Source organism: Leptonychotes weddellii, chromosome 4, assembly GCF_054177405.1.
Source record: "Leptonychotes weddellii isolate Sample4059 chromosome 4, ASM5417740v2, whole genome shotgun sequence".
Taxonomy (NCBI): Eukaryota; Metazoa; Chordata; class Mammalia; order Carnivora; family Phocidae; genus Leptonychotes; species Leptonychotes weddellii.
The window spans coordinates 89,857,329-89,884,053 of record NC_138372.1 but is presented as its reverse complement, the minus strand read 5'-3'; the positions used below and the strand labels follow the sequence as shown (position 1 = coordinate 89,884,053).

At 49.2% G+C, this 26,725-nt stretch overlaps 1 protein-coding gene and 1 long non-coding RNA gene across 4 annotated transcripts in view; one reads left to right on the top strand and one right to left on the bottom strand.

Moving 5' to 3' along the window:
* LOC115943959 (uncharacterized) overlaps positions 1–26,725 on the top strand; it is a 1,191,882-nt gene that overhangs the window by 29,737 nt on the left and 1,135,420 nt on the right. For 2 of the 3 annotated variants that reach the window (XR_014144113.1, XR_014144114.1), the window contains exons 4-6: positions 961–1,041; positions 3,498–3,534; positions 7,876–8,924. This is a non-coding gene — a long non-coding RNA (uncharacterized LOC115943959). Of the gene's footprint in view, positions 1–960; positions 1,042–3,497; positions 3,535–7,875; positions 11,486–11,695; positions 11,711–26,725 lie in introns of those variants that run through there. The other variant, XR_014144112.1, reaches the window with a different exon arrangement.
* ATP1A1 (ATPase Na+/K+ transporting subunit alpha 1) overlaps positions 1–26,725 on the bottom strand; it is a 343,485-nt gene that overhangs the window by 204,500 nt on the left and 112,260 nt on the right. The gene's annotated exons all lie outside the window — the stretch shown is intronic.

Sequence of the window (26,725 nt, the reverse complement as noted above, 5' to 3'; positions counted from 1 at the left end):
AAGTATCATGTCGTCTGTGAAAAGACAGAGTTTGACTTCTTCTTTGCCAGTTTGAATTATCTTTTATTTCTTTTTGTTGTCTGATTGCTGTTGCTAGGACTTCTAGTACTATGTTGAACAATAGTGGCGAGAGTGGGCATCCTTGACGTGTTCCTGATCTTAAGGGAAAGGCTCTCAGCTTTTCCCCATTGAGGATGATATTTGCTGTGGGTTTTTCATAGATGGATTTTACGAACTTGAGGAATGTTCCCTCTATCCCTATACTCTGAAGAGTTTTAATCAGGAAAGGATGTTGTATTTTGTCAAATGCTTTTTCTGCATCAATTGAGAGGACCATATGGTTCTTCTCCCTCCTCTTATTAATGTGTTCTATCACACTGATTGATTTGTGAATGTTGAACCACCCTTGCATCCCGGGGATAAATCCCACCTGGTCATGGTGGATGAACCTTTTAATGTATTGTTGGATCCCATTAGCTAGGATTTTGTTGAGCATTTTGGAATCCATATTCATCGGGGATATCGGTCTGAAATTCTCCTTTTTGATGGGGTCTTGCCTGGTTTGGGGATTAAGGTAATGCTGGTCTCATAGAATGAGTCTGGAAATTTTCCTTCTGTTTGTATTTTTTGAAACAGCTTCAGTAGAATAGGTGTTATTTCTTTTTTGAATGTTTGGTAGAATTCGCCAGGGAATCCATCAGGCCCTGGACTCTTGTTTTTTGGGAGGTTTTTGATCACTAGCCATCAGATTTTTCACCATCCTGCTGCACGTGTCCTCTAGGGACCGTGAACGTGCTGTGAGCATTGACGTGGGGAGGACACATATATTTTAGCAAGTAGGTAGATTGCAGATATGGAATCTGCAAATAAGGAGAGTCACCTGGATCTCTGTTTTGATCAGTCTGGCTGTTTCTTTCTTTCTCACTGGCTTCCTTTTTTTTTTTTTTTTTTTTTTTACAGGGCAGTCAAGGCACAATTTTGTGATTTTACCAGCAGTAGTCCTTGTAGCAGGAGTGGCATTTTTTTTGCTGTTTAGAAAAGGTATGTATACTTTCTTTCAAAAAAATAAGTTTTCAAACTCAAATTGGGTTTTCAAAGGCCAGAAAATTAATAGTTTAGAGACTAAAGCAAAGTTTGGAATTTTAAGCGTTTGGAAGAAAACCAAGCCTTTTGTTTCGTTTTGTGTTCCTTGTTGTCCGAGGTTGCTGGGTCTGCCAGGTTTGCCAAGATTTTGCATGATCTTAAGGGCAGAAGGAATCCTCAGGCCATAGGGGGCTTTACAGACATGGAAACACAGATGGATGTTCCCCGGCCTCCTTCTACTTGTGGTCTGCTTCAGCAGATATTATATCTCTGGTCTCCAAGCTGGATTTTGCAAAAGACCACTTGCTCTTGGCTGCCAGGGCCGTACTTTCCACGTCTTCTAGCCCAAAAGGAGGTCCCGGGGAAAAGGCAGCTGTTGTTGGGGTTTGGTGACTTGGGAGTGGGTCATAATGACCTGCTATTACCTGCACTGTCTTCCTGAGCCATCCTTGCTTCCTTAGAGATGTGGGCCAGCCTGGAAGGCAGCCCATGTGCCCTGGAGAATGGGTAACCTGCCCCCGATCCTGTTCTTTCCTGGGGACAAGAAGCCCCTCCTCAAGCCCCAGGGGACACAGACCAGGATCCAGGCTGTAAATGTGAAGACCAGATGTTCTTGCAGCCCCGACACTTTCCATATCCGCTTTCTCCAGAAGGCTCTTTGCAAGACTGATTTGTCACTGCCACAGGGAATGCGGAAGAGTCAGCTTTCAGCCACGTGATGGTGTGTAGGACCCATGTCATTTCACATTCACGTCTTGGACTAACTTAGATTTCACGTTCCCTAGACCTGCACTGCTCAGTACCGTAGGCACTGGCCACGTGGAGTGGTTTAAATATAAAATCAAATTCATTAAATTTAATTTAAAATTTCTTTCTTCATTTGAACTATCCACATATGAAGTGCTCGGTAGCCACAGAGAGCCGGCGGCTACCGTAATGGGACGGACCAGATAGAGAAGAATTCCATCATTGCAGAAAGTTCTGTCCGTCATTGCTGTCCTAGACTACTGTTTGCACATTGTCACTAGAATATGGCGTCTCAGGAATACTGTGTCCGTATTACAGGTTGCAAATACCACAAAGATCCCTAGGTAGTAGATTACAAGTCAGCTGACTCTCCTCTAAATAAGATAGAAAAATCAGCTGAAGAAAGTTTTGAGGCTTCATTACCAATGAGTAAAATATTGGGGCAATGTTCTTGTAAAAAATTATTTTTAATCCCCAAATAGCAGCATCATTGTTAATCGTCTCCATAACAGATTGGTCCCCAGAAACCAAAATCATTTTCCACTCAGAGTTCTTGTGGGTCTGTCACCAGAATACCTGAGCCAAAAAAAGGTGGTACTGAGTGCCCATGTAATTCCAAAACAGTCAGTTCATTTAGCTTTTAAAAAAAAGTTCACTCAGTGGAGAGAAAGTTACTCCCATGGGCAGTACCGGTAGCTCTGTATAACTTGAAAAAAAAAAATTGTCTTGAAAAAAATTACTTGAGCCAGCTTCACAATCGTAAAGCCATAACTTGGGAAAGGGTGAGGCATTTGGCACGGAGCCTTCTGAGGGGGACAGGGGAACGTAAGCAGCTGCCGCGGTGAATTGTAGTTGACAGACACCACGGTAAGTTCAGTCGAGCCTGTGGACTAGGCTGCTGGACCGCTAGTCTGGCTCCAGACAAGGGCTGATGCCTTTTATGGGAGGACACTGATGGGTACGTGTGCGGAAGCCATATCTTAATGTCCAAAACGGCGCTGTCCAAAATGGTAGCCATGAGCCACCTGCGGCCGTTGAACCCTTGAAACGTGGGGGTCCAAACAGATGTGCTGAAATAGAAATTACACACTGAATTTATAAGACTTAATACTTGAAAAGGGCCACAAAATATCTCATTAGTAATGTTTATTTTGATTGCATGTTAAAATGATAATATTTTTGACACGTTGGGCTTACTAAATAAAGTATTTTGAAAATTATTAAAGTGTCCAAATTAAACATTAAAATTAATTTCAAAATTAAAACATTTTGAAAATGAATTTCACCCAGTTCTTTTTCCTTTGTAAGGTGACTGCTAAAATTGTTAAATTACCCCTGTGGCTCACATATTCCTGGGCAGTGCTGGCCCACGCCATCCGAGCCTGCCCTACATCTTTAGCCTTATGCATGAGCTGCTGCAGAAATAGCCATTGTTGTTCAGTGTTTGGTTTTCTTTTTCTGTCATCTGATGAGCAGTTTTGAGAACACCTCTTTGGACCCCCTCTGTAGTTAGTTTAACTTAAGCATTTGGAAGAGCAGGAAGACCAACTTGACAGGTGTGGTTTAGAGTGTTCCAGATTCAGGTCTCCCATCAGGCAGGCTGTAACTGCAGATTTCAGCTTTGCTTTTCAGTCCTTTAACTGAGTTGCAAATTCCTTTGTTTGTAGGTTGTCTGAAATGTGGCAGAAACACAGAGAGAACCGAGTAAGTACCCTGTAGACTGTACAGTGGGTAAGTTACATATCATGTAGCAGAACCAGAACAGCCCTGATGTAGAGCGCCTCTTCCTTGGGGACCATCTGTCTATCTGTCACTTGTCTTGAATGGTAATATGTAGCATCAGCGCTGGGCTCGGCATTTTCCGTGTAGCACCTCCTCACACCCTCACGATGGGCCTCGCACAAGGGTGTCATTACCACTTGCTTAGAGACAGCGACTATGAGAAGTCAGGTCCCATTGCTAAGAAGCAGTCGAGCTGGGATTCAAATCAGGGTCTTCAGACTCCGAGGGTTATACTGTTAGCCTCCATCTCCCATCCCAGGAGAACTGGACCAAGGATTGGGTTCACTTCGGGAGCCAGGGTCAGAGCTGGGCCTGTATCACAAACAAAAGCTAGGATCCAGACACTGTTAGGAGCAGCAGTGCTGACTAAGGAGGCTATGGAGTATCCAGAAGGATCCCTGTCCCCCACCACGTCCTTGGCAGTCAGGAGGCAAGGGCCCAGGAGCTGGGCTTTAGGGGGTGATGGGAAGAGTAAAGGCTCAGGGCTGTAAAGGGCGGGATAGGGAGTGGAAGAGTCATCCTCTTTGGGGCAGCAGATATCGGTGAATAGAGGGAGCTGGGGCTGAACTGGCAGGCTTGGCCATGCCAAGATACTGAGAGAGAGTTGCCAAGAGGCTTGTGTCATTTTTTCCTGGGAAACCACTGAGGATTTCTGAGCAGAGCTCTGCGTTAGACAAAGCATATGGGGAATTAACAGACAAGAGGCTGGAGAAGGGGACACTGGTTGGTGGACAATGAAACAGTGCAACCAAGCAGAGAGGGCCTGAATCGTGGTGGTCGTGGCAGAGTGGCCGTGAGGGCTAGGTGCGGGAGGAAGTGTGGTGGTCATATTAACGAACATTCCAGCTGAGAGGGCGGGCTCCCCATGGTGGGGGTGGGGGTTCCCTGCCAGCTCATCTCTCCCGGGCCTCGGACAAGTCTCTTCAACTCTCTGTGCCTCAGTTGTCTTCTATGGAGAATGGGCATAACAAGAGTAGAGAAATAATAGTGTTGGTAATAATAGCATAGAAATAGCAACATGTATAAACAAGTTAATAAAAATAAAATGCTTTGAACTGTGACTGGCTCAGAATGGGGCTTAATAAATGTTACTGTGCTATTATGGTTATGAATATTATTATTATCCAGGAAAGAGGCCAGAAGTGGCAGGAATTCCGACGGTTGGTGCCTGGAAGATGGTGGCCCCACCAGGCGTACGGAGGAGTCGGGCGCGGCTCTGGCTTGGGAAGCTGGGTCTGTGCTGTGACGGGCTGAGTGTGGGGTGGGCGCATTACTTGGGTCCTAGGTCTGGCGCATGACTGCAGAAGTGGCTTTAGGGGCTGTGGGTGGAGCTACAGCATCTTCATCAGGACAGTAACTGATGCTCTGAGCGTCTGAGATCACCAAGAAAGCCAAGCCCAGGCAGAGTGGAGGAGCCAGGGTGGGACAAGTCCAGGAGGAGAGCCAGGGTGGCCCCCTGCTAGAGACCCTCAGGGAGGTGGCTGCGTACTAAAGGGGAGGAGAGGCTAAGGAGGAGGGCGGGTGGTCAAGACCTTTGGCTTTGTTGAGTGAGTTGCTGATTTTCAAGAAAGCCATGGGGTCAACGGTTGGGGTGGGAACGAGGACGGGCCTCTGCGCAGCAGGGAGCACCTGCGTGCCACGGGGCCCGGGGACTCAGAGGGTCCCTTTCTCCCCAGCTGCTGGCCGGGACACGCCCAGGTTACCAGGGAGGCCGGCGGTGGCAGGAGGCCATGCGGAGGGGGCTGGAGAGGGGGTGAGCAACGGTAGGTGAGGAGAGGAACAGGTGTGCCAGCAGGGAAGTGGGGAGAGAAAGACGACACGGTGGCTGTTACAGATTGGCGGCAGTAAGCATGAGTGCCAGGGCAGGGCGAGATTCCCGGTGGGGCTCTGCTGAGACCCAGCTGGTGACAGCAGAGGAGCGCCATCAGAAGCATGACTGCCGACGTCATGCAAGGCAGGCTGTGAGCCAGAGGTGATGGAGCATCCCAGAGCTCATGCCCTCGCCGGCTCTGTGAAAACGGAGGTTACTGCAGTGAGGTCAGGCACTGTGTTAGTTGATGGTTTGAGATCATGTTCCCAGGGAGGCCTGACATTGTGTGGGATTCAGAGAAGGGATACGTTAGGGCTCCCACCCTGGAGCAGCTTGTGGGCACACTGGAGAGAGAGGACGAGAACATAAACAGTTAGAAGGGCGGAGGCACGGGGTAATGGGCCAGAATGTGTGGTGGGGATGGTCAGGGCTGGGCAGCCAGCCGAGGGGAGGTGAAGAGGCCAGAATCATCATGAAGACTCTGAGCGGGGGAGGATGGGAGCTGGATCTTCAGAGCAGGGGTGGAGTGGAAAAGGCATTCCAGCTGGGAGAAGCAGCAGAGGCAAAGACATGGAGGGGAGCTAAACCTCGTGGTTTATTTGACGGAGAGATTGGCCTACTTAGCATCAAGGTGAGCAAGTGGCAGAAGAGTGAAGTCAGGGGCATGAAGATGGAACGATATGGGAATAGGGAGCCATTGTAGGCTCTTGAGCAGGAGAGTTCCGAAAAGCATGAAAAGCACTGCTTTGGGATAATGAGTCTAGGAAGGTAAAAATGACATCTGAGGGTGACATCCTGGGGAGAAACCTGGGTGGCTTGGGGCTGGGTGTGGGAGCTCACATTTCTTGGTGTATTTTTGTTTACTCTTCAGATTTTGTACTTTGTGTATTTACTACCTATTTAATAATAATTTTTAAATTTAAAGAGCCCACTGTGGCTGCAGTGGGACTTCCTTAAACTCAATTATTAAAAGAGTTACATATATGGTGGAGGGGGGAAGGGTTGGAAGAGTAGTGGGGGAGGGGACACGCATAACCAGGAACAAAGGCCAAATTGTCACATTTCTGTGAGGACAGTGTCTGAAAGAGCTAGACCCAATCAGAAAATATCCAAGGACAGCCAGTAGATTTCAGATAGCTGAGAGAAAAATGGACATGACATCACACTTTTCACCCACACAGGCCAATGTCGACAATTTCCAGGAGTGCTGGTAGTCTCTGTTTTTGTGTAAATGCCTAGAAAACAGGTCACAAAGTCACCCAAGTTAAAAAGGGAGCAGAGAACCCTGTTTCTGTGGGAAGAAAGATCTGCAGTCTGTAGGCCGTGTCTCAGCCTGAAGGGGAGCTGGAGAGGCAGGCCCCATTCATTGGCAGGAGGTGCAACAGGTGTGGGTGTGGGTGAGGAGAGCCCCCTGAAGGGGGGGGTGGGGGGGGTGGGGGGAGCAGCAGGGCACCGAGCCTTGCACCTGCAGAGCTGCTCTAAGGAGTCCTGTGCCTGCTGGGACAGGTTTGGGAAGCAGCGCCCGCTTCATCCCCCTCAAAAATTCACTGCACCCATTTTCACGTTCTATTAGATTATTTTTTTTAAGGTTTTATTTATTTATTTGAGAGAGAGCACAAGCAGAGGGGAGAGGCAGAGGGAGAGGGAGAAGCAGACTCCCCTCTGCAGGGAGCCCGATGTGGGACTCGATCCCGGGACCCCGGGACCAAGACCTGAGCCGAAGGCAGACACCCAACTGGCTGAGCCACCCAGGCGCCTATTAGATTCTTAATAAGGAAAGCTCATAATTTGCTCCCTTTTACCTAACCCCTGTGACTCCAGCGCTCACTGTTTATGATCTCTGGTCACTAACGGGGTACAGATATTTGGGGAACCCTGGTGTGGTCTGGGCTGCGCCTGGCAGATCTGGTCTGACCTATGAAGTACAGACTGTAGGGAAGGCACTAGGCAAGAACGGGAACCTCAGTTTGAAGGGGCGTGTCCAGGCAATTCTGCAGCTTTGTGCCTGGGCTCATTTCCTCTGAGCTAACTGGGGCTGGTCCTGTCACCACTGCAGAGATGACTCATCAGGAAGAGAGGCTGAGGGAGGGGCAGTAACTATCCCCAGGAGACTCATGTGGCAAGGAGCTGATAACTGCCACAAAGAGAAGCGGCTCATGTAAGGGTCCTTAAGGTCTCAGCTTTGTTCTTTGGAGAGTTCGATGACACTCAAAGACTGAGTTGGTTTGAGGAAATGGGCTGTTAACGAGTGCCTCGCACTGAAGGTGGTACTTCCTGTGGGCCTCCAGCTACCATCCCAGGAGGGCCCAAGACCAGTCTCCCTCCATCTCTGCTCCCCGGAGCCCTTGGCTTTGATGGCTTTATTGCAAAAGGGCTACTCGCATTAGACTAGGAGGGTAATTTGGTCTGCATTTTACAAGTTACTAACATGAGATCTTTTTTTTTTTTAATAGCCCCAGTTGACCGGTACTACAAGATGAAATCAAATGTATAGCGACTAAGTTATTTAAATAATGGAACAAAAAGCCATCTGATTTGCCATTCAAGTTTATGTCATCTTCGAGGACATTTTGGAATTCTAATCTGAAGTGGCCCTCCACCAGAAGGTTCTTTTCTGGAAGAAATATCAACTAACAACCAGCACCAGTATCTACCCTATCCCTGCTGTGATCTATGACTAGATACTGTAGATGACTTTTGCCTCTCAATTTTTTACTATAAATTTTCTATCAGAGAGATATAAATTTGTAAATATGTAAATATATACATAAGTGGTAGATGGTTTGGCTTTTTTTTTTTTTTCCTCTTAGGTCAGAAAAATATTCTGAGTCACACACCTCAGGAGGTGAAGGTTTTTTCCTAAAATCTATCTTCCGCTTCTCTTTTGTTTTAGAGGGAAAAGAATTCATTGCAGGATTGGTAGTAGAGTGAGGGAGGAGATGGACAAAGTACGTTCCGCGTGCTGGGTCCGTTGCTCTTGACAGGAGGCGAGGACACAAGGGTCTTTTCGTTTATTTTGCTAAGACCAGATCGCCGCCATCCACACGCAGGGAGACTTGTCTCATGAAGGTCTCTTAACTCACTCAGTGTCTGGTGTTAGCTGTCACATGGGCAGGGAAACAGCAGAGAACTCTTAAAAACTGTAAAGTCCTATACAAATGCAGAACAGAAGCATCTCCTGAATGAGGAAGCAGACGGCCCTGGCTGTCCCTCAGGTGGCCGTCATATATACGAACATCCCAAGCCCTTAGCTCCTGAACCCACACTACCCCTGGAGCTCCTGCCACATGAGAGTCTTCAGCCTCAAAGAGGAAATACTGCTTTTTCACACCAAGACAAAGTGTGCTGAAAGCCGCGTGAGGCAGCTCTCTCAGGGCCCCTCCCAGGTGTCAGCAAGAATGAAGCAGGGTCCTGGGCGCCCTGAGTACTGCTGGGAAGACCCACCCCTACTTCTCCCTGGTCCTCCCACCTCTGGGCAGCAAAGCTTCCTATCAAAATGTGTGTCTGGCTCATCCTGTGAAACCCTTTATTCCAGGCCCTGTGGGGAGCCTGGGACTCCCAGAACATCCTTCGCCTTCCAGACCGTTGTCTCTAGATGCTCCGTAAGGCCCTTTCTGACCCCTCCATCAACGGCAAAATTCCTCGTATTCTCTGCTATGAATGTTCCCTCCCCTTTCTGTTCTCACCGGAACCTGACTCTCCCCGAGGGATGCTGCTTCCTGAGGCCCTCTTAAGGGCCGGTTCCTTCCTCTCCTGTGCTCCTTGGACCCTGGGCAAGAGGGAGGGCCGGTGTCCTCCTGGCTCCTGTCTGCTTCCAGCCCATGCCTCCTTCCTCAGTTCCGATGGGCAAACCAGCAGATCACCACCACCACACACCCCTTTTCTGGTTATCTTTGTTGTTCCTCAACCTGTGAAAATTTTAGCGCTAGGTCCAGATCACTCTTTCCTAACGCTCCTCCCTTCAGTATCTGAGTGTGCTTTCAGAACCCCCAGGTCCAGTGCCCTGGCATGGTCTGCCCCAAGCATCTTGCCTCCCTCCCTTCCCAGCAGCCACCGTCCTGGTCTTGCCCCTGACCTTCCACCACCAATGCCCGCAGCCCCTCACAGTCCCTGTTAAAAGCATCCCTGCTCCGCTCTCCGTCTTACACGTCTCTCCCTTGGCGCCCCACTCCACAGACCCTGCAGCCCCAACAGGTCCTCCAAGCCAGTGACCCCACGGCCCCCCACTGGCCTGCAGCCGCTGCGACTTCTCGTTCCCCGAGTCGTGCTGGGTCTCCATGTTCATCATGAGAGCAACCTGCTACCTTCACTCTTTTACCCTGCGGTTCATCCTCCTCATTTGGCCAAATCCCAACCCTGGGCAGAGTCACCTCTGCTGATTGATTCCCTCCCTGCACCTGAGCTGCTAAGGACCCCTGCAGGCAAAGACAGCCCTGGGCTGAGGAGTGTCATCTCAGTGACTGCAGACCCCCAGGGGGCTCCCAGTGGCTCTCAGCCTCGCTGCATTGCCCTGGTCTGCTCACTGTCTCCTCCCCTCTCTTCCTAGACCTGCAGCCCTGTGTCCTCATGCTCTGCTGCTTGCTTCACTTCCTCTGTCACTGAAACAAAAGCATCCAGAAGAACCTCCCACCGCATGTCTACACACCCAACTGCATCGGCAGCCATGTCCTTTGCCTCCCCTCCTGTGACTGCATGTGAACCCTCCTTTGCTCCTCCTGAAACCTCCATTCTCCCCCCTTGTCTTATTCTGCTGGGGCTGCCATGACAAAATACCAGTGGCTTAAAAAACAAATTAGACTGGGTGACTTAAAAAAACAGAAATTTATTTTCTCACAGTTCTAGAGGCTGGAAAGTCCAAGATCAAGGTGCTGGCTGGTTTGGCTCCTGGTGAGGGCTCTCTTCCTGGTTTGCAGGCGGCTGCCTTCTCGCTGTGTCCGCTCATGGCTGGGAAGAGCCCTGGTGTCTCTCCTCTTCTTCTGAGGACACCAGCTCTACCAGAGCAGGTTTCTACCCTCAGGGCCTCATGTAACCTTTGTCACCTCCTCACGGTCCTGTCTCCAAATAGAGTCACATGGGCATTAGGGTCTCAACATGTGAGTCTTAGGACAAAAATATTCCATCTATGACACTGCTTCTGTGTGGGATCCCAGCTGCCCTCATCTACTTAAGGAGATCACTCCTTGTCTACCTCTCTCCCGCATCATCAGCATTTACCTCTCTGCTACGTCATACAAACAGACTGTCATTTCCCATATCTCCAAAAAAACAAAATACTCTTTATTCACTTCCCCATCTAGCTCTTTTCTCATTTTTCCACTATCTTTAACGTAAAAGTTTCTCAAAAGAAATGATCTGTACTTCCTTTTTTCTGACTCCTCTCCTCCTTTCTTGAACCCACTTCAATCAGGCTTGTCAATGTTACCAGAGACCCCCCCTCCCCCAGCCATGGGATCTGGTGGGTAGCTCTCCAGCCTCATCTTGCCGTGTCTGTAAGCAGCATTTGGCTCAGTGGAGTAGTTCCCACGTACTTAGTGCTTTGTAGATGCTAGGTTCTGTGGGGTCTGCGACAGGAAAGCTTGCAATGTGATAGGGCAAACAGATCTGTGAGCACTTGTGATGAGTGTACTAAGTCCTAAAACAGAAGTATAGACAAAGAACGAAGGAATTACAACCATATGATCCAGCTGTTCCACTCCTTGGTGTATGCCCAAGAGAAAAACATGTCCACATATATGAATGTTCATAGATCATTACTCGTAATAGCCAAATGGAACAATCCATATGTCCGTCAACTGATGAAAAGATAAACGTGGTACATTCAAACAATGGGATAGTAGTCAGTGTAGAAAGTAATGAGGATCTGAGAGCGCCCGGGAGGCTCAGTCGGTTAAGCAAGTGTCTGACTCTTGATTGCGGCTCAGGTCTTGACCTCGGGGTCATGAGTTCAATCCCCATGTTGGGCTCCCCGCTGGGTGTGGAGCCTACTTAAAAAAAAAAAAGTAATGAGGGTCTGATATGTGCTACCACATGGGTGAGCCTTGAAAACGTGCTCAGGGCGCCTGGGTGGCTCAGTTGGTTAAGTGACTGCCTTCGGCTCGGGTCATGATCCTGGAGTCCCGGGATCGAGTCCCGCATCGGGCTCCCTGCTCGGCAGGGAGTCTGCTTCTCCCTCTGACCCTCCTCCCTCTCATGCTGTCTCTCATTCCCTCTCTCTAAAATAAATAAATAAAATCTTTAAAAAAAAAAAAAAGAAAACGTGCTCAGTGAAAGAAGCCAATCCAAAGAGACCACACACTATATAAGTTCATCCATACAAAATAGAATAGGCAGATCTATAGAGCTAAAAAGTGGATTCCTAGTGGCCCAGGGCTGGGAGGAGGATGTTGGGTCAGGGGAAGGAGTGACTGCTAATGAGGGCATGGTTTCTTTTTGGGGTGATGACAGTGTCCTAATATTGTAGTAATTGTATAACTGTCAGACTAAAACCATCAAATTGTACACTTCAAATGAGTGGCTTGTATTGTGTGTGAATTATGTCCTAATAAAACCGTTATTATAACAAAAAGAACTAAGCAATTAGAGGAGGGCTGGCCCTGGGAAAGGGAGGCCCCCCACCCCCCCACCCCCGGAGCCGGCCTTCCCCGTCAGCTGCTTCAGCCCTGGCTCAGCCCTGGAGGCTAATGGACTATGTGGGCGACTTCCCTAATCTCAGGACCCCAACTACAGTTTTCCCCACTCTGCCTGGGGCTGAAAATTACCAGAGGATAAAGCGACCTTCTATTTGGAAGTCAGAGCCAAGAACAATCATCTAGCCTCAAACACCAGCCAGTGAGTCTATGAAAGTGTCATGAACCAGAGTTCAACTTAGAATCTCAAGACAGGGGCTCCTGGGTGGCTCAGTCGTTAAGCGTCTGCCTTCGACTCAGGTCATGATCCCAGGGTCCTGGGATCGAGCCCCACATCGGGCTCCCTGCTCAGCGGGAAGCCTGCTTCTCCCTCTCCCTCTGCCCACGACCCCCCCCCCACCCCACTCATGCTCACTCTTTATCTCAAATAAATAAATAAAATCTTAAAAAAAAAAAAGATTCTTGAGACCGATCGTCCCACTGTGTGTCTCCTCCCGGCCACCCTTAGCCATGCTCTGCCCCGCATCCACATCCCCTGCTCATCCATCTTCTGCATTCCCATTCCCTGCCCAGCCCCTCCTTCCGGGGTGCTTCCCCTGCAGAGCCAGTGGAACCTCCCTCCACAGTCAGCACTGGACCCTCCACCCCCCTCCCCCACCCTCGACCTCGTCTCTGCATCCCTGGTGCTCCTCCCCGAGGCCTCTGGCTCCATCAGCAGCCCTCCCCAAGGGACAGGCAGGTGCTACTGCTCTCTCTGATTCATGCATGAGGAAAGCCACAGGCACCTGTCCAAGGTCAGCCGGTCACAAGCGAAAGAATCAGGACTCCAACCGGGCAGTGCAGCCCCAGAGGGCTCTTTACCACCAAGCTACACTAAGAGAAGTTAGAGGCATGTGGCCACTCTTCCACGGAGAGTGGGGAGACCTCTGAAACCCTCAGATTTACGCCCCCCACCCTCAACTAAAAGGTCAGCTGTGTGTGTCCACCAGCCAGAGGAGGCCCAGCCCTGGCCACTGGGCCATGTAGTGAGAGGCCTAGTAGCAGCCCAGGGCCTATGTGGTCTGACCGGGAGTGACCAGGGATGGCGGAAGTGAGAGTGAAGTGAGCAGATGTGTGGGTTCACTGGGCAGCCTGGGGAGTTAGAGTCCTTCCTCTCTCCCCAGCCTCTTCCTCTTCTTGATCTCTTTTTCTTCTTCAAGATTTATTTTTCAAGAGTCTTTCATGCAAAACAAAACTATTGATTAAAGTAGTAGGCCTCCAATCTGGGAAATACAAATCAAAAGCACAATGAGATGCCGCCTCACACCGGTCAGAATGGCTAAATGAACAGTCAGGAAACAACAGGTCTGGCCAATCATTTGGAGACTGGAGCAAAAGAAAAAAAGAAAAAAAAATGCATGCCCCTGATACACATCTGTATGTATTTTCTTAATGAGCAAGACTTTTCTAGAACATTACAGTAACAAAAAAAAATTGAAAAATTGAAAAGTAGGTATATTAGAACTCAACAGTATTTTAAGTTTAAATATTTTATTTATACCCTAAAATAGTGTTTATTAGAATAGTACTTTCCCGGCTTTAATGAAAAACTCAGTAAGATTTCAAAATCTACTTCTTTGCGTATCTTATTTTCAGTGGATAACATTGCCATGTTTAAGAATTTCTCTTGACCAGGTGGGCTGATGACGACTACTGAGGCCTGGCCAAGGGGCCGGCTGTGTCCCCTGGTACTATGCAGCCCCGGCCAGGCTTCGGAGGCCAACACCAGCCTGGCCCAAGCACCCAGGTTTACCTCACCCACAGGAGTTAAAAATGTTATCACCCCTGCTGTTCCCCGGGGGGGGGGTGGTCGGAGGGGAAGAATTTCTCTTGACCAGGTGATGATCTTAATTTTCCAACTGCCTTTAGCTCACTGTAAAGCCCTTCAGATCACGTGTTTATTTAAAATGTTGAGATTTTGCTCTTCACAGATTTTTTTTTTTGCTAATTTTGAATCTTAAGTATATTGCATTAAGTATTATTTATCTTGATTACTGAGTTCTTTTGGTGCCCCCTTAAATTTTGCACCCTAGCTGAGGGTCCCCTCACCCTAGTCCCAGCCCAGCTGAGAATCTTCTGATAGCAGAAGTATCATAGGAGAAGAAAGAAAACCAATTCATTCATTCAACAATGAAGTCATCCATCCATCCATCCATCCATCCATCCATCCATCCATCCATCCAACATGTTAACTGAGTGCCTACTATGTGCCAGGCACAGTTCTGGACACTTGGGATGTAACAGTGAACAAGACAGACAAAAGTCTGCGTTCATGGGCCTGCATTCTAGTGGGGAAGACAGACATGTAACCAGATAAATAAGGGCAGTACAGTATTAAGGGCTAAGAGAAGAATAAAACAGGGAACTAGGGGGAGCGTCAGAAGGGGTGAGGTAGAGCTCTAAGAGAGTGAGGGCCCACTGTGTCCAGAGTGGGAAAGAGTCAGCCCATAGGTGTGTTTTGTGTAGCCTTCACAGTGTTAATTTTTTTTTTTTTTTAATTTGGATGTCTTTAGATGCACACCACTCTCTGTTTCACCATTGACTCTATGCTTCCCTATTGTCTTGCATCCATTTTTTTTCTTGGCTCTGTGCCCCAAGCCATGGAGACAATTGTGTGCTCTAAATATGCCCTAGAAGCAGTAGAGAACAACAGGACAGATGGACAGGGCAAAGGACAGTCAGCCCCAGCCTGTGTGGCTGGGAAATCGGGGGCAAGTACCTTCCACCCCCACATCTTTACAATGAGAAGTCACAGTCCACAATGCCACAGTGGGGGAATTCCCCGAAAAGGGCTGGGGTTTAAGTTTTCCACCAACAAAGAGAAATGAGAGCTCAGAGTCAGAAATAAGTTGAGTTATGGACATTAGAGGACATTCCATTTCCTTCGTGTCTTAGTTTGTGGACTAAGAATCACGTCCACAAGAATAGCATCTACTGAGCCTCTCCTGTGTACCAGACACCTTTGGACTCAGAAGCTCTATGTGATCCTCACCATAGCGGCTCAAGTGAAGTGTGATTTTCCCATTCTTGTCCTCCGTTTCCCAGGTGACAGGCAGATGCTCAGAGAGATGAAGCAACTTGCCCAAAGACGAGCAGCAAGCTCCTGCCAAAAGTGTACCCGACTCTGTCCCTCTGGCCCAAGAGCAAGTTCTTTGCCGTAAACCTTGCTGCTCATTGAAGGGATGGAATTCCTCCTCCCATCCTGTTGCTACAGATGTTATGTAAGGTATGCACACCTGAAAACCGCCTGGCCAGTCCTCTCACGGTGGTAAGTACTTCTATGAAGACCCATCTCATTTGAACCTCAGGAAAACTGTGAGTGAGACAGTGTCGCCCCATTTTGCAGAGGGGGGAACAGGTGTAGTGACCTAAAATGATATGTCCAAAGTTACCTAGCAAGTTGGGAGACGTGAAGCTGGGCCAGAGTCCTGTCCCGACGCTGCATCACCCGTCCCAAGACAGGATTGCAAACCCTTGGACGGCCCGCCCCCAGTCAAGCCACTTACCCCACACTTCTTGCCATAGCAGCAAAATGCTACCCAATGTATGGCGGAAGGGGTTGGGCTCCTCCATGTCTGCTGACCCCCACACACTCACTCCCAACCGCAGATACTTCTTTTTTTTTTTTTTTTTAAAGATTTTATTTATTTATTTGACAGAGAGAGACACAGCGAGAGAGGGAACACAAGCCGGGGGAAGGGGAGAAGGAGAAGCAGGCTCCCCGCAGAGCAGGGAGCCCGATGTGGGACTTGATCCCAGGACCCTGGGATCATGACCTGAGCCGAAGGCAGTCACTTAACCAACTGAGCCACCCAGGCGCCCCCAACCCCAGATATTTCAATCACAGAATAACTGAGTCACGTGGAGAGCTGGATATGACCCAACAGGGCAGCTCCCCACTCTCCCATGGACAGCACGTGGACTTCTGCCTCTTGTGACTGACTCGCCAGGCTGGGTGACCCCATGCGTTCTCCCCATGAAACGCTGGCTGCCCTTCCCTCCCGGCGGGCACACTGAATGCGCGGGCCACGGGGTACTGTGGCTTCCCTGTTGACCTGAATGTCACTTGCAGTGACATGTGTTTGCTCCCAAGCCTGTCCCATGCTGGAGCGCTTCAATGAATGTCACATAAACTGGGGAAATGTGGGTGTGAAAGAAAGAGTTATTGTTTCTGTCAGAACCAAGTTGACAGTTTGCAGAGACTTAATAAAGGAGAGATCCTAAAATAAGGTTATTGTTGAATTGGATGGAGGCAAGACAATGGGAAGGATCGGAGGCAAAGCATGGTATCTAAAAGGTTCCTGTACTCAACTTGTTTTCAGGTGTCTAAGTTCACGCTCCGCTCTGTGGAAACCGAAATTAGAAATTGTAGACAATGCATCCAGGGTGTGATTTTTGTACAAAAGCACAGTAGGGCAGAACTCCAAAAAAATAGACATATTCTCAACGCAAAGGCCTTGACTCTATGTCAAACTACTGGTGAAGGAATGTACATGTGTATGTTTTGGGTTAACAAAAATGTTCAAGATACGTATATGTAATTTAAATTTTCTTCTCACATATACCCACACACATGCTTTTATATTAATAGAGAAATGGGATTATGTTACATATATTGTTTTAATTTTGATGCAGTCCTTTTTTTTTTTTTTTTCCTTTTCTTCTGATGGGGTCCTCCCTCACTTTCTCCCATCCGCCTTCAAAACCAGGATGACAGCTGGGTCTGGCTTCCGCCATGTTTCCTCCATGCTCCTGCGTGTTGGCTCTCATACACAATGGGGCCAGAAGGCAAAGAAGGGTGGCATATTTCTTCTTAGGAGTGGGATAATTTTATGTATAATTTCCTGCACTTCACTTTTTCTCACCAATTACTCATGGTAATCCCTATGAATCACCAGATCTAGGTCCAACTGTTCTCTTTAATGGCTGCAGAATATTTCTTCACATGTCCTAATATATTCACCCTCCCCACCTCTGAAGGACATTTGCTTTGTTTCTAGGTTTTGTTTTCCACCATAAGCAACAATTTATTATACATCCTTGTGCATATAGTTGTACATTCTGGCACAGTTGACCCTTGAACAACATAGGGATTGGGGCGCTGACCCCCACACCATCCAAAATCTATGTATAACTTTTGACTCTCCAAAAATTTTACTAAGTAGCCTATTGTTGACCGGAAACCTTGCCGATAACATAAACAGTCAATTAACACACACTTTGTATGTCCTATTTATTATATAGTGTGTTCTTAACAATGAAGGGAGCCAGAGAAAAGAAAATGTTATTAAGGAAATCATAAGGAAGAGAAAATACATTTACAGTGCTGTACTGTGTTTATGGGGAAAAATCTGCATATATGTGGACCCATGCAGTTCAAACCCGTGTTGTTCCAGGGTCAACTGTCTTTTTATTTCCGTGGGGTCGATTCCCAGAAGTGGAACGGATATATGTATTTTTAATTTTCATTTTTAGTAGATGTTGCCAGATTGCTTTCCAAAGATTGCTGTGCCACCCAAGAGCAATGATTAAAGTAACTTTTCCCCTGCATTCCCACCAGCAAGAGGAATCATCAGTCTTAAAATGTAGGTCATTCTGATAGAGGCAAAGAAGTATCTCATTGCTACTTAAATTTACATTTCCTGATTGCTAGAGTCTGAAAGCTTTTTATGTTTTTTGATCATCTGGACTTGCTCTTCTGTGAATTGCCTATTTGCATCCTTCGTAAGTTTTCCTTCCTTTTTTTAAAAAAATAATTGCTTCAATTAATTCTGCAGCTAGTCCACCAGCTTCCACTCCCTGTCCCGTTAGATAGAACTGAAAATGTTGTAAATGTTGATATGTTGCTATTGTAAACCATTTGAAATGAGCAGGAGAAATGAAGGCCACAAAGGGCTAGGAAACGGGTGTGGGAAAAGAGGTTAGGAAGCCATAAAGCATGAGGAAGGACGAAATAAGAAACCAGGATTCTTGAGAAAGTAGAAATGATGTAGCCCCGTGGTGCTCGAATTGGTAGATGGCGAAAGAATACAGTGAAGGAGTCAAGACTCGGGAGGGATATACACATTCACATGCGTGTGCTCGCACACACGTGCACACATGTTCACACACACACATCATTCATTGAACCTTTGCCACGTCCCAGTCACTGTGCTAAGTGCATTGCCTGCTGCATCTCACCCTTCACTAGAAGGTAGATGGTAGTATTATTCCCATTATACAGATGGAAAAACAGAAACTCACAGAAGTGTAGTAACATAGTTAAGCCTGCATTGCTCATAAAGGGGTAGAACCGGGACTGGGACCTTAGCTGGGAGGTGATTGGCCCTCAGAGAGGTGTGGACAAAGCTGCCATCAGGGGGCTTAGACCAGGGTTCCAAGCTGGGCCCGAGAAGGGGTTACAGACGAAGTGGAGACAAGTTAGAAACGCTACAGCCTAGATTGGTGGTCGGTTTCCTGAGAAACCTGTGTGGTCAGAGGGGCCTGTGGGGGGCAGGTTTCGGCTCTGTAGATGATCGGGGGCCCTGAGCCGGGGCAAGTGGTGCTGGGGGTACAAGAGAGCACATCCCGGATGTAAGCCCCCAGTGGGTGAAGTGACTCACACACCCTGATGTCACACCACATCCTTGGCTGCAATCACCGTGAAGGGAATGACACAACCAGTTGGAGGAAGTGCATTTTTTTTTAAAGATTTTATTTATTTATTTGAGAGAGAGAGAGAGCATGAGAGGGAGGAGGGTCAGAGGGAGAAGCAGACTCCCTGCTGAGCAGGGAGCCCGATGCGGGACTCGATCCAGGGACTCCAGGATCACAACCTGAGCTGAAGGTAGTCGCTTAACCGACTGAGCCACCCAGGCATCCCAGGAAGCGCATATTTAAGGAGCTTACTGTCTCAGTCCCTGGAGAGAATGAACAGCCTGTTACTCCTGAGTTTCCAGGTGCTTTGCCGCTCAGCCCTCCCCACGCCTCGGCCTCTGGGTGACAAGAACCCCTGGGACAAAAGGCTGAGTGGCTGGAGGAGTCACGCTGGTGAGAGCCCCCCAGGGGTGTGCAGCAGCAGGTGCAACGAACGCAGGGCCCGGAGCCCCTATGCCCCCCCCCCGCCCGCGAGTCAGGAAGTTCCCCAGCCCTGTTCCCAGCTGCAACATCAGGGCAAAAATACTCCCCTCCTACCTTACAGGGGGTGAGCGAACTCCTTGGAAAGCACTGAGGCACGGTATAAATAGCAACGTTTGCCATGCGTTGTGTGGTAATGCTAGAAACGCCTGGACTGACCCAAAGAAGCAGCCGAGAGAGATCCCCTTGTCCCAGGTGGCTGGGGAGGCTGGTTCCATTCGAGCCAGAATGAAGGGTGTTCCGAGAACAAGGGGAGGTTAAACGTGCCTGTGAAAACAGTGGGGCTTCCGCGAGCAACCCCCAAGCTGAATCCCTTCCCGGCAGATTGCTCCACCAGGGAATCTGGGAAAAGACGATTTGGGGTTGGATCCAGCAGATGGGGGTTCAGATCTCAGTTCATCCACTTAAGAGGGGAAGCCACCGTCTAGGCTTCTGTTCTCCGTCTGCAGAGTTTCCGAGCCGCGCCTGTGCATGAAAGATGAAGGCGCGTGTTTGGTGCTGGAAAAATACCGGATGGATTTCAATTCTCAGCTAACTCCATCCTGCACTTTTGTCGTTCCCATCCGCAGTGGGAGGACGGATGATTTGTAGGAGTCCTGCCAGGATCTGTGTCTATGTTCTCTCTGCGGAAACTCCTCGAACCCCGTGAGGTGTGCACTGTGATCCTTCTTCTAGAAATGAGGCATCAGGTACTCAGAGGGGGTGGGCTGCCTACTTGAGGTCTTACCCTTTGAACCCTTGCCTGGCATCAAAATCTGTGCCCTTTATCTGAGACAACATGCGGAGTCGACTCAAATCTACATTTTTCTTATAGATGATAAGAAAATCTCAAGGTACAAAATCCATGCGGATGAGGTCAGGTTCAAACACAGTCTCATACCGTCAATGAGTCTGCTGCTAAATCACCTCTTGGGTGACTCCTGAGCACCACGGTCCTTTTTCTTGTCTCGCACTGCTCGCACCCCCAGGTCCAAGTTGGAGAAGCATCAAACCGTAAGTGCAAGAAGCATTCAAGGCCATTCAATTCTGCCTTTCCCTCTGGAGGGGGGAGAATGAATCGGGAACATCAAGTGCCCAAAGTTGCCCAGGAGAGGCCTGGGCTGCTGAGTGCCAGCCGTGCCCCTTCGAGAGCCCCCTCCCTCAGTGGGAAGCACAATGCCGCCCCTCCCCCCTCCGTGCCCCTTTCTCAGAAGCAGGCATCTGAGACACACCATCAAGGACAGGGTCGTTTCCCTGCATTTTCCTTTGGACTAGATGACTGGTCCACTGGACTGCATTTTCTTCTTCCAGATCTAGGACCGTTGAATGAATGTTTCCATATAAGGTGGAAGCAAAAATTCCTTTTGCTAAAAATAGCAGGGAGGAAGGAAGGGTGTGGCCTGGGGAAACAGGACAATGCTTTGAGCTCTACCCACATGATGGAGGCCTCCTCCGCCCAGGCCCCTCTCCTTCTCCACTCTTCTGCCAGAGCCCTGCTGCATTCTGCACTTCTTCTTCTTTTTTTAAAGATTTTATTTATTTATTTGAGAGAGAAAGAGAGTGAGGGAGTACAAGTGGGGGCAGGGGCAGAGGGCCAAGCAGACGCCGGCTGAGCAGGGAGCCCAACGACGCAGCCCCATCCCAGGACCCTGAGATCATGACCTGAGCTGAAATCAGATGCTTAGCCTACTGAGCCAGCCAGGCGCCCTGCATTCCGCGCGTCTACGCACCAGCCAGTTCTTCCTCCTTGGGTCCCGGGCTCTCCTGCTCCCAGGACCAGCAACCCCCTCCTGAGCCTTCCACTACGAGGGCTCACTCCGGCCCCCTCTGGCTCTCTCCTTATTCTTCTTATATTGAGTCCTTATATCCTGTACTTTCATGAAGTCTTGAGCATTCTCCTCTTTATCTGAGGGCATGCTACATCGTGGTGTAAGAATTTGCTCAGAAACCTGACACATCGGGTTTAAAAACCCATTCTTCCCCTGGCTACCTGTGTGATTCTTGGCCAGCTCAGTCTCTGGTCCTGTTTCATCAGCTGCAAATGGGGAGAATAATATGTTTCCGGCAGGTCTTGCGTCAGAATCAACCAAATAGTGTCCCTAAAGCGTTTTGCCCATTGTAAGGGCACAGTAGATGGTCCCTTTTCTTCTAGGGATTAGCCTGGGTCTCACGCTCCTGCTACGACCACGCCTAGTGCCCCAGGGGCCCTCCTGGGTGGTGCCAAGTGGGAGATGACTTTCTGTGCCCCAGAGCTCTGTCCTGGCGCTTGCAGCCCCTGCACGTGGCAAAGGGACCCTCCCACAGGCTGATTCTACTGCACCATCTGTGTCGGGAGCCAGACTGGGCAGGCCTCCAAAACCATCATAATTTCCAGGGCGCGATTATTCAGCACAGCCCCAAGAGGCCCGCAGAAGCTCCAGAGGCAAGAATGACAGAGTGCAAAGGAAATGTGTCTTGGGAACTGGGGTCTAACTTTCGGCTGCCTCCTTGGGCAAGTCTTTTAGGTTCTCACTAAATTTACTCATTTTAGATTCAACTAAAATTCCAACGAGAAATTCCTCCGTTTCCTCCTCCCCCCCCGCCACAAACAAATTCAACAAATACAAGTTGGACATGGCGGTACTGGGGATACAGGCAGAGTCCCGCCATGAGAGCATCATGGCACCCGTCATCTGATGAGGGCACAGATGTGTTCATCAAATAAACGCAGAATTCTGCCCCTGAGGAGGGGTTCGTGGTGCTGGAGTCTGACCGTCATCTAGTCAGAGAGGTCAGGGAATGCTTTTTGAGGAAGCTGTGACTGAACACAGATTGAAGCGCAAGGAGGCAGTCACTGGCCACCACGGGGTGGAAAAGATTTCCAGGCAGAGGACAAGGTCAGTTGTAAAGACCCAGTAGCTGGAGGGGACAGAGGTGTGGGAGACATTGGAAGGCCAGGAGGAATGCTGGGTGGGGAGGATGGCTGGAGTGCTAAGAATTTGGGCTTCAGTCTCCTATGAGCCCTGAGATAGTTTTAAAAGGAGGGGATGGATATTTCACAGGTGGATGTTGGAAGAATGAATGAGTCTATCAGCACCTCATCTCCCCAGTCATTTCTCAGATTAACTTAACAGTCACTTAGCAAGAGCTTGAAAATTTGGAACATGGCAGAAGATGTTTTGATGGAGGATATTTTGACATACAAAAGGGACTGGAAAATCTAGAAAGTGAGGTGATATCTCAGAGTTTAGGCCCAGACGCCGTGTCACAGCGGGGAGCTTGGCGCTGGGCTCATGGCATCAGAAGGGGGTGAAGACTTGGGGTCCTGAGGAAGGAAAGGAGAGTATTCCAGTGTCTTCCACACCAAAGACCAAAGATATCTTGGCCACTTCATAATCAGGATCAAGGCTAGCCATTCCTGAACTTGTTATGGGTAGAAAAAGAGAAAAACCTAGTGATTGTTTGGAGCCTTTACTGAGCCATTGCTGCCCTCTAAACCAATGGGAGGAGGCTGGTATCTGACAAGGAAAAATGCATATGTCCATAACTAAAACTCAACTCAAGTATGTGGCTCATAAAGACATTTTCTGTCTATGCAAACTTTCTACTATCTCAGGGAATTAAATCCAGATCTACCTGCCTGCCTGGTCACAGCAGTTAATTGCGTGGGGTAAATACTTGCTGTCTGACCACAGGGAGAGTGCTTAGGGATGGTCAATCTGTTTCTGCATTATGAGTTGGGAATAATGATACCTACTCCACTGGGTTAGACGAGAGAATGTATGTACCACGTGCAGCATGGTGTCGGTCCCGTGGTAGCCGCTAATATTATGGCAATTATTCTGGATGGGGGATGTAGCTGTGAAGCTTCTCTCGGGACCGGGAAGGCAATGTAATCAACAGCACGGCAGGCAGTAAGGGACAATAGGGGATGGTGGGGACTGTGTCAAACTGAGAATGCTTGCCTCTCCAAAGGGGGAAGCAGCTCCTCAGCTTCAGCCACCGGATGCTGCCCAAGAACTCAGAACAAATGTGGTCAGACTTTTGCAGAAAGGCTGGGAATCCTAGTTTATGATTTTGGTGTTCAATTCAAATAAAAAAAACCCGCAAACAAGAGCAACAAGCAAAACTAACAATATCATGGCACACGCAGAACAGGTCCTGGAGCAAAGCTGGACTGGAGGAAGCTAAAACAAAGCTTCACAAAGGCCAGCTGTCCTCAAGAGGCAGATGTGCCCCACAGATAAGACTGAAAGCGCAGGAAGGGCCATCAAGGCAGCACAAAGGAAGTGCCCCTAACACAGTTGGGGAAAGGGCAGCGTTGTTAAACAGGCGTACTGTCCCAACGTCCCTCAGGGAGGATTTCGGGGAGGACAACTCTCCTTTACCTGCCTGTGCTGGGGCTCAATGACAATACCCGCGTTTTAGACTCCCAGCCCAAGTAGTGAACTGGGAGCAAGAGGTGGGTGCGGGAGGTGCTCTGGGAGGCTGCAATACCACCAATGTCCACTGGGGGTCCCTCTCCCACAACTGATGGCATCGCCATCCCAGACTGTTGAGGGGGAGGCGCGGAACGGCTGCCCTGGGTGGCAGCGGGTCCCAAGGCCAGTCCCAGCACCCCGTGGAAGGATTGCCGCGCCCTTCACGGGGATGCGACTACCTGTTAAACATTTAAAACTTGGATTTTAAAGGGCAGCTCTCCTGCCAGCTGGGCAGTCTGTCAAAAGAGTCTTTTCCTGTGTGCAGAAAGCCCTTGGAGATACTCTCTGCACACTAGGATCTCAGGACAATCCTGAGAGTTTGTTAAGGTCAGCTGGGTGGCTTCCCCTGCCCAGGCTGTCTCAGACGCTGACTCCAAGGGACCTGCTGCCTCCTTCCCGCTGGAGCCGAATGAGAAGTATAATCCCAGGCTTCAGAGATTGCCCTGTTGGGAGTAGCTTTATCTGGTCAAAAATCCCCAGTTGAGAGGCCAGAGATCTGGGTTTGGGTTCTGGTTCTGCCACTTATCAGCCATATGTCCTGAGTGTCCTTGTCTGTGAAATGAGCCTAATAGCAATCTCAAAAAATTGTTTCCAGTATTAAAAAGGAGCGCATGTGAAACATTTTAAAAGCGGAAAGAGGTATGAGTCATCCACATTGTTACTGGAGGGCAGGACTTGGCAAATGTTTCCTGTAAAAGGGCCACAGAGTAAGTATTTCAGGCTTTGCTGGCTTTATAGTCTCCGTTGTAGCTACTCAGTCCTGCTAGTGCAGCTGAAGAGCAGCCGCACATAATTCATAAACAAACGAGCACGGCTGAGTTTCAATAAAACTTCATTTTTGCGAAAACAGGCAGGGGGCTGGATTTGGCCTATGGGCTGTACTTTGCCCACCCTTACAGCCTGTTTTTGGAAAGCCTGTGAGCTAAGAATGGTTTTTATATTTTGAAAGGGTCCCAAGAAACCAACAAAGAAGAGGTGACAGAGGCCAGACGGTTTGTGGCTCACAAAGACTACGGTATTCGCCATCCGGCTGGCTCTTTCTAGAAGCTGGCTGACCCCTGCTCTTGAGCACATCGGGCGCGTCTTGGCCCAGGAGACAGCAGCTGGTCCCTGGGTGTGGGGTGACCTGGCTGGTCATGACGGCGCAGGCAGGAACCAGATGGCCCCTGGGGCTGTCATGCTCATGAGGCTGCAGGACAGTGGGGCCATGTGGCTTCCCAGTTCTCTTTTCAGATGCCTATTTTGGATGGGCCCTTTGAAAGAGGATCAGAAAGCATTCCATCTGAAAAGGAACCAATAATCAAGGGCAAAGGGCTTTCATTTCCTGAGCTGTTTCTAGGGTACAAGGTGGTTTCGAACACGGGCCCTGAGTCATGGGGGAGCCCAGGACTCCCACCCACCTAGGGAGCCAGGGGCTCGGATGCAGAGACAGGAGAAGGGGCGCTGTCAGGCCAGAGACCGGCCCTGGAACCAAGACGCTTCTTCTTTGTTCTGGATTCAGTCACACAGATGAGCAGAGGCAGCTCAGAGAAACAGTCTGCAGAGAAAACGGAGAGAAAACCTGGCTGAGGAAAGCACGTTGTGCCCGTGAAATCATGGCGCCCAGCCACTGCGCCTCCTATGGGAAGGCCCGGAAGCCTGGACCTAGGTGGGAGCTGTGTTGGCGCGTCGGGCAGGGAGAGCAGGGGACGTGGCTCAGTTGTTATGGGTCTGTTTTACTCCTCTCCCCCGCCCCCCAACTTTCCTCTCACTGACCCCAAGATGCTGTTAGGTAAACAGGCTGCTTGGCCCCCACTGAATCCTCTTGTCTACCATCAGGAAACCGGTGGCTCTTCCCAGTATTGTTATGGCTCTGAGGAGCTCAGGACGGACCTGGTGCCACTCAGACCTGGGGTTGGGCAGGTGGGGAGGCTTAAGTCATTTTGACTAAGGAAAGGGTTAAGGTATAGGCAGGGAAAGATGGGGGCCCCTGGCTGGGCTCTGAGACTATCCCTGGCAAGCAGAAGCATTAAGCCAGAGTGAACAAGAGATAAGGAAACAGACCACCTGGCCTGGGATGTTAGGGAGTATTTTTCTTTGGTGGCTACAATGTATCAGAAAATGGCCAAACCTCAAAGAATTAAGTCATTAAGGATGTTGGCAATAGTCCGTGCTCAAACCAAGATGGCACCAGAAACTCCAGGCCACAAGCTTCCCAGTCAGTTCTCCAGGGAAGATTGCCACTAGAAGCCCTCAGTGGCAACCCATTCGGGACCCCTCTCTCTGTAGAGAGCTTCTTCTTTGCTTTCTGCTCTCACCTTCACTTAATCAACTTTCACTTCACTTCACCCTGTTGTGTCCGCGAGGTTCATTCTTCAACTCCGTGAGACGAGAACCCTGTGATCCTGTAACAGTTTCATGGCAGCTCTCAGTCTGCCCAAAGAATGGGCCTGGAAAAAAGCCTTTTGTCTTTTTGTATTGCTTTTTCTGACTAAATATCATAGTTACTGCAGAACATTTGGAAAACATAGACATGTATAAAAAAGAAATGTACAGAGTGATTTTAGACTGAAAAGCACCCAATTCATTCAGGAAACAGTTACTTAATTGAGCACCTAGTCCCTGCCAGGTGCTGGTCTTGGTGCTGGAGATATTACAGGAACAAGCAGAGTCCCCACCCTCTCGGAGCTTCTATTGTAGTCAATAGAGCAGGGGAAGGGGCTAGAAGCTGATGGAACAGGGTACCGTTTTTGATAGGGGGCCAGGAAACGGGGAAGCAACTCCGTGGGTATCTGGGGAAGAGTGTTTCAGGCAGAAGGGGCAGAAATGTGGCGGGAGCCTGCCAGGTGTGGTCAGGGGGGTGAGGGAGGCCAGCGTGGCTGGAGGCGGGTATGGAAGGAGAGGAGGAAGGGCAGCGGGCTGAGGACATGTGGGGATTTGTCGACCATGGGGAGGGCCTCAGATTATTAGCGGGTGAAACAGAACTCCCACATAGGCTCTTTTTTTTTTTTTATTCTTATGTTAATCCCCATACATTACATCATTAGTTTTAGATGTAGTGTTCCATGATTCATTGTTTGTGCATAACACCCAGTGCTCCATGC